At 38.1% G+C, this 16,822-nt stretch overlaps 1 protein-coding gene across 8 annotated transcripts in view; it reads right to left on the bottom strand.

The window, feature by feature from the left end:
• Nucleotides 1-14,549, bottom strand: part of PTPDC1 (protein tyrosine phosphatase domain containing 1) — a 66,867-nt gene extending 52,318 nt beyond the window's left edge. For 4 of the 8 annotated variants that reach the window (XM_054253651.2, XM_054253649.2, XM_002742738.6 and 1 more), the window contains exon 1: nt 14,256-14,549. The gene's annotated coding sequence lies outside the window, so the exon portion shown is untranslated. Of the gene's footprint in view, nt 1-14,220 lie in introns of all 8 variants that reach the window. The other 4 variants (XM_035299046.3, XM_035299068.3, XM_035299056.3 and 1 more) reach the window with 2 other exon arrangements.
• Between the last annotated feature and the right edge of the window lie 2,273 nt (nt 14,550-16,822).

Below are 16,822 nucleotides of genomic sequence, written 5' to 3'. Positions count from 1 at the left end.
CAAACCCACTATATATCTATATTTACAGTTCTTCAACATCTTTCTCTCAGTAATCGATTAAGCAGGCAGAAAAATCAGTAATAACTTGAACAGCACTATCAACAAACTTGATCTACTTTATATTTATAGAGCATTCCATCCAACAATAGAAAAGCACACCAAGATAGAACACAATCTGGGACATAAAACACACTGTAGCAAATGTAAAAGAAGAGAAATAAGTATGTTCTTAGACCCCACCAGAATTAAACTAAAATCAATAACTGAAAGATAGTTGGATAATTGGAAACATCTGAAAAATATCCAACACCCTTCTAAATAACACATAGGTTTAAAAAGTCTCAAGAGAAATTTAAAAATATTTTGAAATAAAGTTAAATATATATACCTTGTACAACAATGTGAATGTATTTAATCACACTGAACTGTACACTTAAGATGGTTAAGATGATAAATTTTGTTATGTGTATTTTACAATTAAAAATAATTTCTAAAATACAACATCAAAATTTATGGGATGCTGCTAGAGTAATGTTTAGAGAGAAGCTTATAGTATTAAAAGCACATTTTAGAAAAGAACAAAGACCTAAAATCAATAACCTATGCTTCCTCCTTGGGAATCTAAGAAAAACCAATTTAAACCTAAAGCAAGAAGGAAGGAAGGAAGGAAGGAAGGAAGGAAGGAAGGAAGGAGGGAGGGAGGGAGGGAGGGAGGGAGGGAGGGAGGGAGGGGAAGGAAGGAAGGAAGGAAGGAAGGAAGGAAGGAAGGAAGGAAGGAAGGAAGGAAGGAAGGAAGGGACAGACCACTTACCAACCAAAAAAAAGGAGTGAAGATACAAACTGCCAGTATCAAGAATAAAAGAGAGGTTATCACTATTAACCCCATGGACAGCAAAAAGACAATAAAAATTACTATAAGCAAATCTATGCCTGTAAATGTGATTATTTATATATAATGAACCAATTCCTTGAAATGCAAAAACTACTAAAATTCCCTCAAGGAGATATGGATAATGAATGGTCCTACATCTAAAAAAGCAATAAAATTAGTAGTGAAATTAGAAAAGAAACTTCTTCAAAAAGGAAAACACCAGACTTAGATGTCCAACAGTGAATCCACCAAAAACTTAAGGAAGAAATAATACCAATTCTATAATCTCTCCCAGAAAATAGAAGAGTAGGGATCATTTCCCAATTCATTCTGTTAGGCTAGCATTAACCTAATACCAAAACTAAATAAATAATTTCCTTAACCTAATAAAGACTATTTTTTAAAAGTTACAGTTAATATCATACTTAATAGTGAGAGACTTGATGTTTCCCCATTAAATCAGAAACGAGGCAAGATGTGCTCTCTCACACATCTATTCAACTTCATATTAAAAGCCCCAGCTAAGTGTAATAAGATAAGAAAAAAAGAGAAAGGCATACAGGTTGGAAAGAAAGCCTCTTTATTCACAGATAACATAATTGTCTATCACGGTTGTCCATGCATGCAGGAAACCCCAGAGAATCCCACACAAGTGAGTTTTCCAAGGTTGCAAGATACAAAGTCATCCTCAGCAAACTGACACAAGCCACATGTTCTCACTTAAGAGTGGGAGCTGAACGATGAGAAAACATGGACACATGGTGGGAAACAATATATACTGGGGCCTGTCGGTGAGTGCGGGGAGGAAGAGCATCAGGAAGAACAGCTAATGCTGGGCTTAATACCTGGGTGATGGATTGATCTGTGCAGCAAACTACCATGGCACACATTTACCTATGTAACAAACCTGCACATCCTGCACATGTTCCCTGGAACTTATAGTAAATCTAAATAAATGAAGAATTATTTTGTGTTTGTCATTGAAAGATAACATAGTAATGATACTAATTCTAAGCTGATATACAGGTGTAATGAAATTCATATTGAAATCCAAGCCAGGTATTTTGTAGACATATAAGAATAAGAGCTTATTCTAAAATTTACATGAAAAGGGAAAGGCGCTAGAATAGCCAATTCAATTATGGAAAAGAAGAACAAAGTTGCAGGATTTACAGTACCTGATTTCAAGACTTACTGTAAAGCTACAATAATAAATATAGAGGGGCAAAACATTAAACACATCAATCAATGGAGCAGAAGAGAGAGACTGGAAATTGACCCAGAAAAATATAGTCAACTAATTTTTGAAAAAGGCACAAAGACAATCCAATGGAGAAAAGTTTTTTTAACAAATGATGCAAAACATCTGGATGTTTATATGCAGTGAATTCAACCTCATCACACCTTACACAAAAATTCACTCAATGTATCTCAGAACTAGATGTAAATGCAGAAACTATCAAACATCTAGAAGAAAATATTGGAGAAAAGCTACAGGATCTTTGGTTTGCTGGAGTTTTTATTTTTTTGAGACAGGATCTCACTCTGTCACCCAGGCTGGTGTGCAGTGGTGTGATCACGGCTCACTGCAGCCTTGACCTCCTGGGCTCCAGCATTTTTCCCACCTCAGCCTCCGGAGTAGCTGGGATTATAGGTGCAAGCCACCAAGTCTGGCTAATTTATTATATTTTTTGTAGAGACAGGGGAGTGATTTTCAGAGATTCAGGTGTGGAGCAAAGAGGGAGAGTATACCTATTTTATTGCCTTTATACATTTCTGTATTATTTGAACTTTACAATTATTTTTTAATTATAAATAAAACCTTGATATATTTTAAAATTTCTACCGAAAAACATGGACACAAGATCTGAACACACACATTGCTGAAGAAAACATATAGATAGAAAATAAGTATATGAAAAGATGCTGAGTATAGGGGATGTGCAAACTAAAACCCTAATGCATACCATTACATATCTATTAGAACGGATTTTTTTTTTTTTTGAGACAGAGTCTCACTCTGTCACCCAGGCTAGAGTGCAGTGGTGCCATCTTGGCTCACTGCAACCTCCGCCTCCTGGGTTCAAGCGAATCTCCTGCCTCATCCTCCCGAGTAGCTGGGACTATAGGCGCCCAAAACCACACCCGGCTAATTTTTGTATTTTAGTAGAGACAGGGTTCCACCATATTGGCCAGCTGGTCTTGAACTCCTGACCTTGCGATCCACCCATCTTGGCCTCCCAAAGCGCCAGGATTACAGGTGGAGCCACTGTGCCCGGCCTAGAATGGTTTTTTTGTAAAAACTAGCAATATTTAGTTTTTACAAACTAGTACTGACAAGAATGGAGAATAACAGGAACTCTCCTTTATGAATCACAATGAAGAACATTTGTGATTCATGGGAGCAGGTCAAAATATCAACATTAACAAGAGTTAGGAAGAAGCTTGATTACAGCCCTCATGGATGATTTGGAGAGGTTCAAGACTTCAGTAGTATCTGTAGATGTAGTGGAAACAAGAGAAGTAGAATTAGAAGTAGAACTGAAAATGTGACTAAATTGCTGCAAATTTATGATAAAACTTGAATGAATGAGAACTGCTTCTTATGGATGAACAAAGGAAGTGGTTTCATAATAGGGAATCTATATCTAGTGAAGATGCTGCAAACTCTGCTGAACTGACAACAAAGGATTTAGAATATTCCTTAAACCTGGTTGATAAAGCAGTGGCAGGGTTTAAGAGGACTGACTCCAGTTTTGAAAAAAGTTCCACTGTGGGCAAAGTGCTATCAAACAGCATCACATGCTACAGAAAAATCTTTCATGATAGAAGAGTCAACTGATGCAGCTAACTTCATTGTTATTTTAAGAAACAGTCACAGCCACCACAGCTTTCAGCAGAAGTCTATCCTGATCAGTCAGCAGCCATCATCACTGAGGTAAGACCTTAAACCAAAAAAGACTATGACTCACTGGAGGCTCAGCTGATCCTTAGTATTTTTTAGCAATATTTAAAAATTAACATATATATATATTTTTTTAGATCTAATGCTACTGCACACTTAATAAACTACTATATAGTAAAAATGTAACTACTATAGGCACTGGGAAACCAGAAAATTTGAGTGACTTGCTTCGCTGTGATATTAACTTTATTGTGGTGGTCTGGAAACAACCTGCAATATCTCTGAGGTATGCTGTATAAAAAATGCATGACATGACATACTCTCTCAATGAAGGGGAAGGGGAGAATGGAGTGTAAGAAACTTTAGAAATGAATGGAAACTGTAAAAGAAAACAACAACGAAACCCTGTATATAAGCACTGTTCTGTAGTAGGTAATGGTTTTTATGGAAATATGGGTTAATAGTTCTGATACTGCTGTACATGTATATTGGAATTGAAAAAATAAGTAAAAGGATGGTGAATGGTGGGAGCCAGGTTTCTCACTAGAGACTGGGTAGTTACAGACAAGTAAGGAGGAAAGGTAAGAATAAACTCTGTAGTTCTCAGTTAGATTCTAAAATTTCAGGGTGAAATCTTTAGCTTAATACACACATTGATGAGTAAAAATAGAAATAAAAATATGTATGCATACACAGGTTAATATACATACAGTTCCTACTTGTGGTCACTGACATGGCCTAAAAGCAATGACACTCCAAGAGTGATGAGCATATCAGAGCAAATCTGGTTTCTAATACTATTTTCCAATAAAAGAAACCAGGGGTCCTTGTTGAAGTGATTAATTTCAGGGCTAGAGCAGAGAATATAAAAGATTAGCCTGGGGCCGGGTGCGGTGGCTCAAGCCTGTAATCCCAGCACTTTGGGAGGCCGAGGCGGGTGGATCATGAGGTCAAGAGATCGAGACCATCCTGGTCAACATGGTGAAACCCCATCTCTACTAAAAATACAAAAAAAATTAGCTGGGCATGGTGGCGCATGCCTGTAATCCCAGCTACTTGGGAGGCTGAGGCAGGAGAATTGCCTGAACCCAGGAGGCCGAGGTTGCGGTGAGCCGAGATCGCGCCATTGCACTCCAGCCTGGGTAACAAGAGCGAAACTCCATTTCAAAAAAAAAAAAAAAAGATTAGCCTGGAGCATCATGTAGTGCCAGAAAAGTTGGGAAAGTGCTCAAAACACAGAGACTGGTGAGAATGTCAAAAAGATTCAGAAGCAACTGAAAGAGCTCCCAACGGCAAAAGTAGAAATAATTTGAGTAACAAAATAAACAATGCAGTATTCAGGTAAAACTGGGCAGCAACAGAAAACCTAAAATTTAATGAAAACAGTTCAATTTTATCTACAGCTTTACAAATTTGAGGGATTTTTAAGTTGATTTGTCTACTAAGGAGGTAGATCCAAGTAATAATCACTTAGAAAACAGAATTTAGAAGGTATAGGCTAAAAGTGTAATTTTTCTACAATCACTTAAGCAAGGGCATTCACACTTTAAAAATACACAAGTAATTAGCAGGACTCTGTTTTCCCTGTTTTGAACTATCTAAACAGTGGCATCAGATGGGACAGAAGAAAATTATCTAAATGGTAATCCTTTCCCCATGTGTACCAGGCAACAAATGCAATTAATCAGAGAGAGAGGAAAACCTCCCCTGTGGTCCTTGCTTATTATCTCTGTTTTCAAAAGCTTTTGCTCCAAGGAAAGAAAACACTGAACTAGAGTCAGTTGATTTGTACAACCAGGCATGCTAAGGCCTGGGAGGCATGATAGAACTTTTGCAAAATAGGCATATAGAATGAAGGAAGATGTAAAGGTCAGTCAACATAGGGGCTGAAAATACCAACTCAACTATGAGGTAGGAAAACAAAAGAGATAGCTGTCCAATAATAATGTTCAATGAACACAATGAAGGAGACCTTGTTCAGGTAGACCACTGATACAGAGTATCAGAAGCATAAGAATTGTTCAAGAAGTAATAGCAATGATGATAGTGAATATTACAAATTATCCAAGTCAGGATGGTCAGTACCTAGGAGTCTTCAGGTATGAAGAGTTAGAAAAGACACGTTTTGGCATTAGCTGCAGAACATTATCATGGCAATATATTAAAAATCAATGTTTTAATGGTAAAAATTTCTATAATTTAAAGAAAGTCAAATACAAAACTGTGTACAAGTATGTAAAGATAAATATACACAAACTGAAACAGATTGACCAAAATGCTAATGATGGGAGTATAGCTGACTTTTTTCCTTTGTATGTTTTTATATATTCTATTATTATATTATTCCTCAAATGACTAAAACAAACTTTAAAAATTAGTTTTTACTAACACCTTTCACTAAAGATACATGATGGCCCAGATATCTACAGGTATCCAGGGGAAATCAATCTGGAATTAAATTAAACCTGCTGTGGTTTATTCACAGAGTGGATAAAAGACTGTGAGCTTAAAATAGGAATAAGACCATTTGTTCATGGACTAGGTTAAAAATAGATACTTAATGTATACATGTTCAATTTAAATAAAGAGGATGTCAAATAAAAATTATAGGAGGCCGTTGTTTTGGACTGAGATCCTGGACTAGGATCAACTGACCAGACCAAACCAGAATGGAGTCACTCATGAATGTAATTAACCTGAACTCTGAAATGAGCCAATTTTCCAAAAAACCAGAGATTCACAGCAATCAGTAGAGGCCCAGTTTACCTGAGCTGGCATGGTAAAGAAGTCTCCTCTGTTTGAATCCTGTAAGGAAAGTAACTTTGTAACTACCAATCTGTTTTGTGCTCCTTCTTTCTGCTTTCTTCAGCCTTTTTCTACTTAGAAATTACATCTCCTTTGCTCAGCTCATTGGAGTGGCTTCTGAAGTCTTTAGATGGGATGCTGCCCAATTCATGAATCCCTAATAAAATATCTTTAAGTTAAATTTGTTGAAATTTGATTTTTAACAAGGGTCAAAAAACACTCATAGGAGCTATCCTTTGATATAACCATTTTTAACAGAATCTACTATAGATTTAGAAAGAGACAGATTAGTAAACTAATGGAATATTCACAACGGTAGAATTGTAAATGATTTTTCTTTTCTGCTTATTGGTATTTTCTTATTTTACTTTTTTTGTTTTTGGCAAGGTCTTGCTCTGTAACCCAGGCAAGAGTACAGTGGCATGATCATGGCTCACTGTAGCCTCAACCTCCTGGGCTCAAGCAATCCTTCTGCCTCATTTAAAAATGTTTTTGTAGAGACAAGGTGTCACTATATTGCCCAGGTTGGTCTTGAATTCCTAAGCTCAAGCAATCCTCCTGCCTTGGCCTCATAAAGTGCTGGGATTACAGGTGTGAGCCACAACACCTGACCCTTATTGGTATTTTCTACATTTTCATAGTCAATATTTTACTTTTATGGGAATAAAAATGCAATTTTCAAAAGACTGTGGCTGCACTGGCTATTATGTACGTTTTTAGAAATATATTTTCATGCTACATTTTAAAATACATTTTAAATTAAAATGTATTTTATTAGATTAAAAAAATACATGCTACATTTTAAAATAGCATTGTTTTTAATAGCTAGTATAAATTTATTTAATCTGTGGCCTGGGTTATTTGTATATAATTTCTTATAAAGACATTTAGAATGAAGTAAAAAACACTAAGTATTTCAAAACAGAGATAATTTAATAGTCAAATATATTCGTACATTAACAGTAGATCATTCTGAAGAATGATTAGCCATAGAACATCCTGAAGAGTCAGTTGAAAAGCTCTGCAAAGAAGAGAACTTAAAGTGCTATTTTTCTGACTGGATAACCTTCCTTCAGTGACTTCAACAGAACCCTCCTAAGCTAGGCTTATGGAGTGGGAATGGGGCAGGAAGAATTAAGGACGGAAAGGAGCAGAGAAGTGGATTTTGTTCCTGAGTCACAATTTGGGTTTCTGAATTTATCCTGTACAGTAATTTATTAACAGTAGTCTTCTGGTCCCTGCTCTAGGAAAAAAAATTCTGTTTAAAAAGAATCATGTGAGTAAAAAGCCTACTTATTTACCACATATTAGATTAAAAAAAATACAAGCTACAAAAGAGAACAGAGTACGATCTCATTTTTATAAAAGAATCACACACATACACATATATAAAAGACTGGAAAAAATATAAACCAAAATATTAACAGGGTGGATTACAGGTGGTTTTTATTTTCTGACTTCTGATATTTTCTAAATTTGGCAATACATATTACTTTGAGAAGAAAACAATGTTATTTTTAAAAGACATACTGCAAACTTATTGGGAAACAGTATTGGGAACAGAATAGAGTAAAAAGAGTCACAGCGCTAATTAAATAGGCAATTTAATTCCTAAAACAGAAAACTCAAGGAAATAGAGAAAATGTGAATTCCTAGACACTTTTCCACCTAAGAGTTGAATTGGTCTTTATAAGGTATAAAAGTAACACATTAAGATTGACTGCAAAGGCATGATTCTAAATGAGAAAATGTTTCCACAAAAGCTAACATTACCTGGACCTTCTTAAGCATACAGGATTTGGCCATGTAATCTTGTAGTAGATCAATTTAAACCATTACAATGCCTGGCATATACTAAGTGCTCAAAATTTGATAAAACAATGTTCTGAGTTCATAACATATAGGACAAGGCAACTTTCCATTTGAAGGGAAGATTGACACAAATTACTGGATAAAACAGTTGTCAAAAGAGCAAATGGTGCTGCTTGAATTTAACATATAGAAATGACTCTTACAGATGAAAAAATGCAATTGTTTCTCTTGATTAATTATTCGTGAGTCTTCTCCTAATCATTCTCCACCTACAGTGGCCAACTACCTGTGCTGTACACTGCAGCATCCAGCCAGGGAAGTCTAATCTAGAGATTGATACTTACTCATTCCACACAGAAAGAACACAGAGGAAGTATTCCTTTGTAGCCACCAGAATCAGAGCAGGTGATGACTTGTGGTAGAACTTATCACTCAAAAAGTTTCAGGTTAATATCACAAGGTTTACCATCCAAGAACACAACAGTTAGGTTTTAAACCATGACAAAAAATTAAATAAACCGATGCATATATGGTCAATATTTGACAAAGGTGCCAAGGGTACATAATGGGGAAAGAATAATCTTTTAAATAAATAGTGTTGGGAAAACTAGATATTTACATGCAAAAAAAAAAAAAAAGAGACAGAAAGAAACTGAACCACCATCTTATACCACTCACCTAAATTATGTAACTCAAAATAAATTAAAGACTTAAATCTAACATCTAAAACTAACTCCTAGAAGAAAACAGTGGGATAAAGTTCTTTGACATTAGTCTTGGCAATAATTTGTTGGATGTGACACCAATAGCACAGTCAACAAAAGCAAAAATAAAAAAGCAGATCTACAACAAACCAAAACCTTCTGCACAGCAAAGGGAGCAATCAACAAAATGAGAAGACAACCTACAGAATGGGAGAAAATGTTTGCAAATTATATATCTGATAAGGGATTACTATCCAAAATACATCAGGAACTCATACAATTCAGTAGCAATAAAGCAAATCATCCAATTAAAAATGGGCAAAGGACCTTAACAGATGCTTTTTCAAATAAGACATACGAATGGCCAACAGGTACATGAAAAGGTGCTTAATATCACTGATCGTGAGGGAGCGCAAATCAAAACCATGAGGAGCTATCACCTCACGCCTGTTGGAATGGCATTAAGAATAAGTCAAAAGGTAAGTGTTGGCAAGTATGTGAAAAAAGGGAACCCTTGTGTCCTATTGGTGGGTATGTAAATTGGTATAGCCACTATACACAAAACAGTATGAAGGTTCCTAAAAAAATTAAAAATAGAACTACCACTCTATTCAGCATTCCCTTTTCTGGGTGTTTACCCAAAACATTTGAAATGAGTTAAAGAGATGTCTGCATGCCCATGTTTATTGCAGAAGTATATACAGTGGCCAAATTATGGACTCAAACTAAGGGTCTATCAACAAATGAATGGATAAAGAAAACGTGGTATATATACACAATGAACTACTATTCAGCCTTAAAAAAGAAATAAATTCTGACATTTGCCACAACATGGATGGAGTAAGAGAACTAAGAGAACATTATGCAAGTGAAATAAGCCAGGCACAGAAGTACAAATACCACATGTTCCACTTATATTAGGAATCTAAAACACTTGAATTCATAAAAGCAGAGAACAGAATGGTGGTTACCAGAAACTGGCAGTGGGGAGGAATAGGAAGATGAAGGCAAAAGGGTACAAAGCATCAGATAGACAAGAAGGATTGAGCTCTATTGCACAGTGTGGTGAATATAGTTAATAACAGTATATTACATTATATTGAAAACTTCTTGGGAAAGAGTACTGGGAAGAAAATAAAATAAAAACACAGTCACAACATCAATTAAACAGGCAATTAATTCCTAAAACAGAAGACTCAAGTAGAGAAAATGCAAATTCCTAGAATCTTTTCTACCTAAGAGTTGAATTCATCATTATAAGGTATGAAAGAAACACATTACGATTGACTGCAAAAGATGATTCTAAATGAATCGCATACATTTCAAAATTGATAACAGTAAATTTCAAATGTTCTAGTCACAAAAAATGAGTATGTGAGGTGATGAATATGTTAATTAGCTTGACTTAGTTATTCCACAATGAATTAATAAATCATAGCATCATTTTGTATTCCATAAATATATAAAATTATAAACTGTCAATTAAAAAATTTCAGAGAAACCACTGAGAAAGATTATTGGTGGCACAATTAAGTGTCCATAGTAATTGTTATTCAAAAGAATGATTTCTAAGAAAAATGACATAACTTCTTAGAAGCAGAAAATTATCAAAACATTGACATTTTAATGGAAAAAATGTAAATTACAACCCTTGGATCAACTGTAAAACACTTCAGACCTAGGAAATCTTTAACTGTGTTCTCATTTATTTTCCTTAAATCTCCCATTTTCTCTCTTGTTTTTATTTATTTATTTATTTTTTGAGACAGAGTCTCACTCTATCTATCACCCAGGCTGGAGTGCAGTGGTGCAATCTCAGCTTACTTCAACCTCCGTCTCCCAGGTTCAAGTGATTCTCTGTCTTAGTCTTCTGAGTAGCTGGGATTACAAGTATATGCCACCACATCCCACTAATTCTTACATTCTTAGTAGAGATGGGGTTTCATCATATTGGCCAGGCTGGTCTCCAACTCCTGACCTCAGGTGACCCGCCCACCTCAGTCTCCCAAAGTGCTGGGATTACAGGCATGAGCCACTATGCCTGGCCACAAATCTCTCATTTTCTGACACATAATCTAATTTCAAAATCTTAATTGAGATTTAAGAGTTTAAGATAATTTCTTAATATTTTTTCACAAATTTAAACTCAGTGAGGCACATACCTTTTCACCATGTTAAATCCATGGACATTATTCAGTTTTAGTGTAAAGCATTAATTACTTTTATTTACTTACTATCTTTTCCTTATATAATTACTTAGATTAGGGACCTTGTCTGTCTTCTTCACAGTTATATTGTCTCCATCTACCATACTGCCTGGCACATAACAAGTGTTCGTAAATATCTGCTGAATTAACAAATGGATGATTTGGGTCATAGAGAGCAAAACCTGATAAGGAACTAGATAGTAATCTACCCTTAGTTTTCTCAGCAAAGTTTTTAAAAAAGACGGCCCACTACTTTTATAATTTTTTTTTTTTACATCTCACGTATAGTTAAGTGCTTCAGAAAATGCATCTTTTTGGAAATGAAAATGATCTTAAATATTACAGCAAGATAGGATCTCATAAATTTGCTCTAAATAGAGTGAGAGAGAAAAAGAACTAATATTAATAGAAAACAGTTGTGCTTAGCACTCTGCTAGGGCATTACACATGCTGTCTCATATAACTGTCACAACCCTGGAGGCACTGTCCCCATTTGAAAGATTAGGAAAGTGAGAATCAGAGGAAGAACTGAGAATCAGAAAGGAAGTCACCGGCCCAAGGTCACATAACTAGTAATTACTAGATTTGGGATTAGAACACCAGTTCTTCCTTAAACCCACTTTATTTCCTCTACCCCATGTTGCCTCCACAGAAACCAGAAAAACGAAATATAACTTTTTCAGTAACAACACATTAAGTACATGAAACAACCCAGATAATACTTGCAAAGGAATGTTTTGATTATTCAACTTATATCATTTTTAGAAAAAGAAATATATAATTACATAAAACATAATTCTTAAGAAACATTTCAATATATACATTTTTCACATCCTCTATACTGCTTAATTTAGAGCAAAGAAAATGTTCAGACTTTGAGGCAGTTGTTGGTTTTGTAAAAGGATGTGCAGGCTGGGCACGGTGGCTCATAGCTGTAATCCCAGCACTTTGGGAGGCTGAGGCAGGGAGATCACTGGGGCCCAGGAGTTCAAGACAAGCCCGGGCAACATGGCGAAAACCCATTTCTATAAAAAATACAAAAAGAGTAGCTGGGTGCGGTGGCACACAGTAGTAATCCCACCTACTTGCAAAGCCAAGGTGGGAGGATTGCTCGAGCCTGGCAGGTAGAGGATACAAGGAACTGAGGTTGCACCACTGCACTCTAGCCTGGGCACCAGGGCAAGACTCCATTTCAAACAGAAAGAAAGAAAGAAAAGAAAAGAAGGGAGGGAGGGAGGGAAAAAGGATGTGCTTTTAAGAGAACCGTTAGGCCAGGTGTGGTGGTTCATACCTGCAATCCCAGCACTTCAGGAGGCCAAGGCTTAATTTAAGCCCAGGAGTATGAGACCAGCCTGGGTGACAGAGTGAGACCTTGTCTCAAAATAAGTAAATAAATAATAGAATTTTAATAGTAACTTTCCAATAAATGCTCTCAACCTCCTTGAAAGTTTTCAAGGAGGATGAGAATAGCATAGAGGGAAGCTCATATTTAAAAAAGCAAAGCAAAATTGTTAGGACCTTCTCAAAATGAGAGCTGTTCCACTGCATAGGGTGATGTCTCCTAAACCTTGGTTTCCTCCAACAAAAGATTTCCTTCCAAAGCCTGAATGGTCACTTGTCTGGAAAAGGAGATGGAATCTCTGCTTGGGAGGAGAAATTTGAGACCCTTGGGTACAACCCCATGAAATCTTTGGGATTGGGTGAGAAATGAGACTAGAACACTTTTCCTTAAAATGGTCCCTGAGTCACCAATATGGGAATCATCCTAGGAGGATATGAAAATTCAGATCCTCCAGCCCAATCCCTGATACTGAATCCTCATTTCTGGAGTGGGAGCTGAGATTTTGCATTTTTAAAAAGCCACAAGGTGGAATTCTTGTGCACAAAGAGGTCTGGACACAACTGGACAAGCTGGGAACCAACGGGATGAGTGGGTGGTTTTAGAGCCATATAGACACGGATTTAAATCCCAGTTCTTCCATTTATTATTAACAGCTCTGACTGTGGCAAGTCACTCAAACCCTCTGAGCTTGCTTTCCCACAGGTAAATGAAATGACACTTTGTCATGGAGATCAAATAAAATTGTGTGGGCATATGTATGTGTGTGTATTATGTATGTACCTGTGCGTATGTGTGCTAAAACTGCCTGGCACAGAACTTTTATCAGATGGACCTCTTGGGGTTTTCCAGCCCTCAGCCTATGAATGAATGCTACTATGTTTTAATCCTTCCACACACACAACTACCACAGGATCATCTGCTTATCAACCTCCCTAAAGCAGTTTCTCAACCTTTTCTTCACTTTCTCCCTCTCTTCCCAGGAGACGTTTTAGACATTTTATTTCCGAATCTGCCACCCCCATAAAATTTCAATGCCATAGGTATAATGTATGTCTGCTTGTTTTGAGGCTCCTTGGAAGGCCACAAAGAACGGTAATATCTGAGATCTTTTTTGCCCCCTAAGAACATGAGCAATATCACATGTTGGGAATGCATGTCCCAGAGGTCGACAGTTAAGTGACTTGGTCAAGGTCACGTGACTAATTTAGTGGCAGAATTAGATCTAAATTAGAAGTCACAAACTGGCAGACTAGGACCAGCTTATAAACGTCTTTTGTTTGGCTTCCAGTATTTTTTTTTTTTAATTGGTTGCCAACATTTACAAACCAAGAGATTTCACATAAAAATCCCGATATTCAACTTCTCAAGAAAAATCTGAGATCGCTCTCAGCGGCAGTTTAGAGGCACTTGCCACCCTAGAACGTGGGGGTTCTCCCAGCAGATAATCTGAATGTGAGACCCTCAAACCCAAGACGTTTAAACTAGTTTCAAGCTCACGACCATCAATGATTTGCCTCCAACCACGCATCACTTAATAACTAGACGTTTAAAAAACAAATCTGAAAGAACCATACTGAGTGTGCCGCTAAACTAGATGCGGATTCCGAACCTTTTCCTGCTCGGGATTCCAAGCCCTTGGCGCCGGCTGGGGTCAGCGGGACGCGCCGCCCGTCTGGCACGTCGTCTGTGGCCGACTGACCAAGTTGCGGCCGGCCCGGAGACGCTGGCCTGCGGAGGGTCTGTGGGTAGCGGGCCCGGGGGCAGCCCCTGCGCACCTTCACGGCGCGGCACGGATCCCTGCGGGTCCCGACGCGCCCTGCAGGCTCAGGGCTCCCTGCCCGGCCCGCCGGACAACGTCCTCCTGCTAGCGCCGAGGCTGCTCCCCGGGGCGGGGCGCCCCTACGAAGGCCGCGTCTCCAGCGCGGCCCTCAGCGCGCCCGCTTGCCCGCTAATGGCAGCCGCCGCCCGCCGCATGTGACGTGTGCCGGCCAATGGCGGCCCGAAGCGGACAGTGACGAAATCGGCGGCTCGGGGCATTTTCGAACTGCCGCGGGCGGTGTAAGAACGGTAAGGGACGCTGAGGGGAAGGCGCGGGGACGGACAGGGGACCCTAGCTAAGGGGACGGCGCTGGTCATGAAGGGGCGCCGGTGAAGGAGGGCGGCGGAGCTGGCTCCCCGCGTTCCGCCCGCATTCTCGGGATGAGTGAAGGAGGAAGGGCCAGGAGGGCCTGGAGCAGCGCGGACGGAGCCCGGCGTCTGGCTGCGTCTCTCCCGGCGCGCCTCCTGCGTCGTTCCTCCCGCTTCTCCTGCTCCTATCGGCCCAGTTCTTACGGCATCGCGGCCCCAGGTGGTTCAGAGAAATCCGAGGAGCAGAGTCTGGGTGAGACCAAGGCCCAGCAGTTGACAGTGGCTGACGGCATCTGCCTGCTTGTAACAGAAACCCCCAGATTCCAGTATCCTAAACCCACAAGGGGCTTTTTCCCCTCTCCTATAAAACTAAATGGGAGGAAGGTACCCAAGCTCGTTCGGCTCTGTCATCTGTACAGCCTGGCTTCCGTCCACAAATTTGCCTTATGGACCAAAATAGTAGTTGGAGCTCCAGCCATCACATTCTTATTTTAGAAAGGGTCTTTCTGGAAGCCCCATACAGCAACTTCTAACTACATCTTATAGACTCGAATTTAGCAATATGCCTCGCAGAGCTGGGATCTATAATCTTAACTAGGCACATTGATGCTCTTAAAAATCTTTTTTCCAAAATGAAGGGAAGAGTGAATTTGATTAAGCAACTAGCAATCTCAGCTGCATCTTGTTTTTCCACCTTCACAAGAGGTCCCGTGTCTCACAGTTCAGTAGAAATAAGCCCTTCCCCTGCGTCTGCAGAACAACTCGTTAGGCAAATCAATACTCTCTGGCAGACCTTGTGCTAGATACTTTACATATATTTTCACATTTAATTTCTCTAGTTAGGGATTACTAGCCCCGTGTTGCAGATGACACTGGAGGATAGAAACGGTGACAAACTGTGAATGTAGAGAGGCTGTTTGATTGACCAGATGGTCTGATACCAGTTGGCTGCAGAGTTGGAAGCACATGGAATGTGACCTAAGAATGTAATTTTCTGTACCAAGTCCACAAAGGCCACTCTGCCTAAAGCATAGGACACTGCTCTGTAGCTCAGGAAGCAGGCCCCACATAATACATCAATGCAAAAATAGTGTGACATCTAAACACCAGTATGGTGATATAAAAAATGTGTTTTAGTAAGCAACAGGTGAAGAGATTTGAAAACATCGACTTGATATTTCTCAGTATTGTCCCACAGAGAGCAGTGCCCATAGTTGGGCTTATTAATCAGTAATGGGGGCCCTCTACTTGGACTGCCATTCCGCTTACGTAGCTTGATCCTCTCAGGCTTGATTTTCAAGACTCAGGTCAATCATCATTTCTTTAGAATGTCTTCTCTAATGAAAATCCCTCTTTTTCTCTCCCTCCATCCGTGTATTTCAGGCATTCGAAAGGTATATTCTATAGTTATTCGGATTATATTTTGTAACCAAAAATTAAATGGCTTTAGTATTTTAAGTAAGCACTGAATGGGAAATCTGGACCATGTAGACATCATTACTATAACTTGGATGGTTATTCCACATATTTGAGTAATATGTGGAAAAGCCGTCCTCAGTTTTACTCTTTCATTCCATGTTTACCTAACAACCTTCTTGGAGTTCTAACTCAATAAAAACAAGACTCCTCAGTGGAAAAAAAAAAAAATCACTGTATTATTTATGTTATATGTAAATTCTTTAGTCTTCTAAATTTCTAAGGGCTTAAAACTGTAGTGTCATGATGACACAAACATTACACCATCACAAACTCTTATCAAAGTTTTGAATATAATTTTTCCTTAAAAATGAGAATACATCTATCTTTATAAAATATATATTCATTAAAAGTAAGTTTCAAGAAAGGCAGAAAAGGATGAGGAATACACATGGTGGTTTACATTTCCAAGACATTTTTCTGTGAACAGTTATTCAAATAGAAATGTACTTTAAGATTATAGCATATGTACTGTTATTCAAATATTAATGTAATTTATATCTTATGTACTGTTATTCAAAATAAATGTACTTTAAGATTATATTATATAACTTATTTTTTACATAACACAAC

The sequence above is a fragment of the Callithrix jacchus genome, chromosome 1, assembly GCF_049354715.1.
Source record: "Callithrix jacchus isolate 240 chromosome 1, calJac240_pri, whole genome shotgun sequence".
In the NCBI taxonomy this organism is placed as follows: domain Eukaryota; kingdom Metazoa; phylum Chordata; class Mammalia; order Primates; family Cebidae; genus Callithrix; species Callithrix jacchus.
This window is presented reverse-complemented; position numbering and strand designations above follow the sequence as displayed.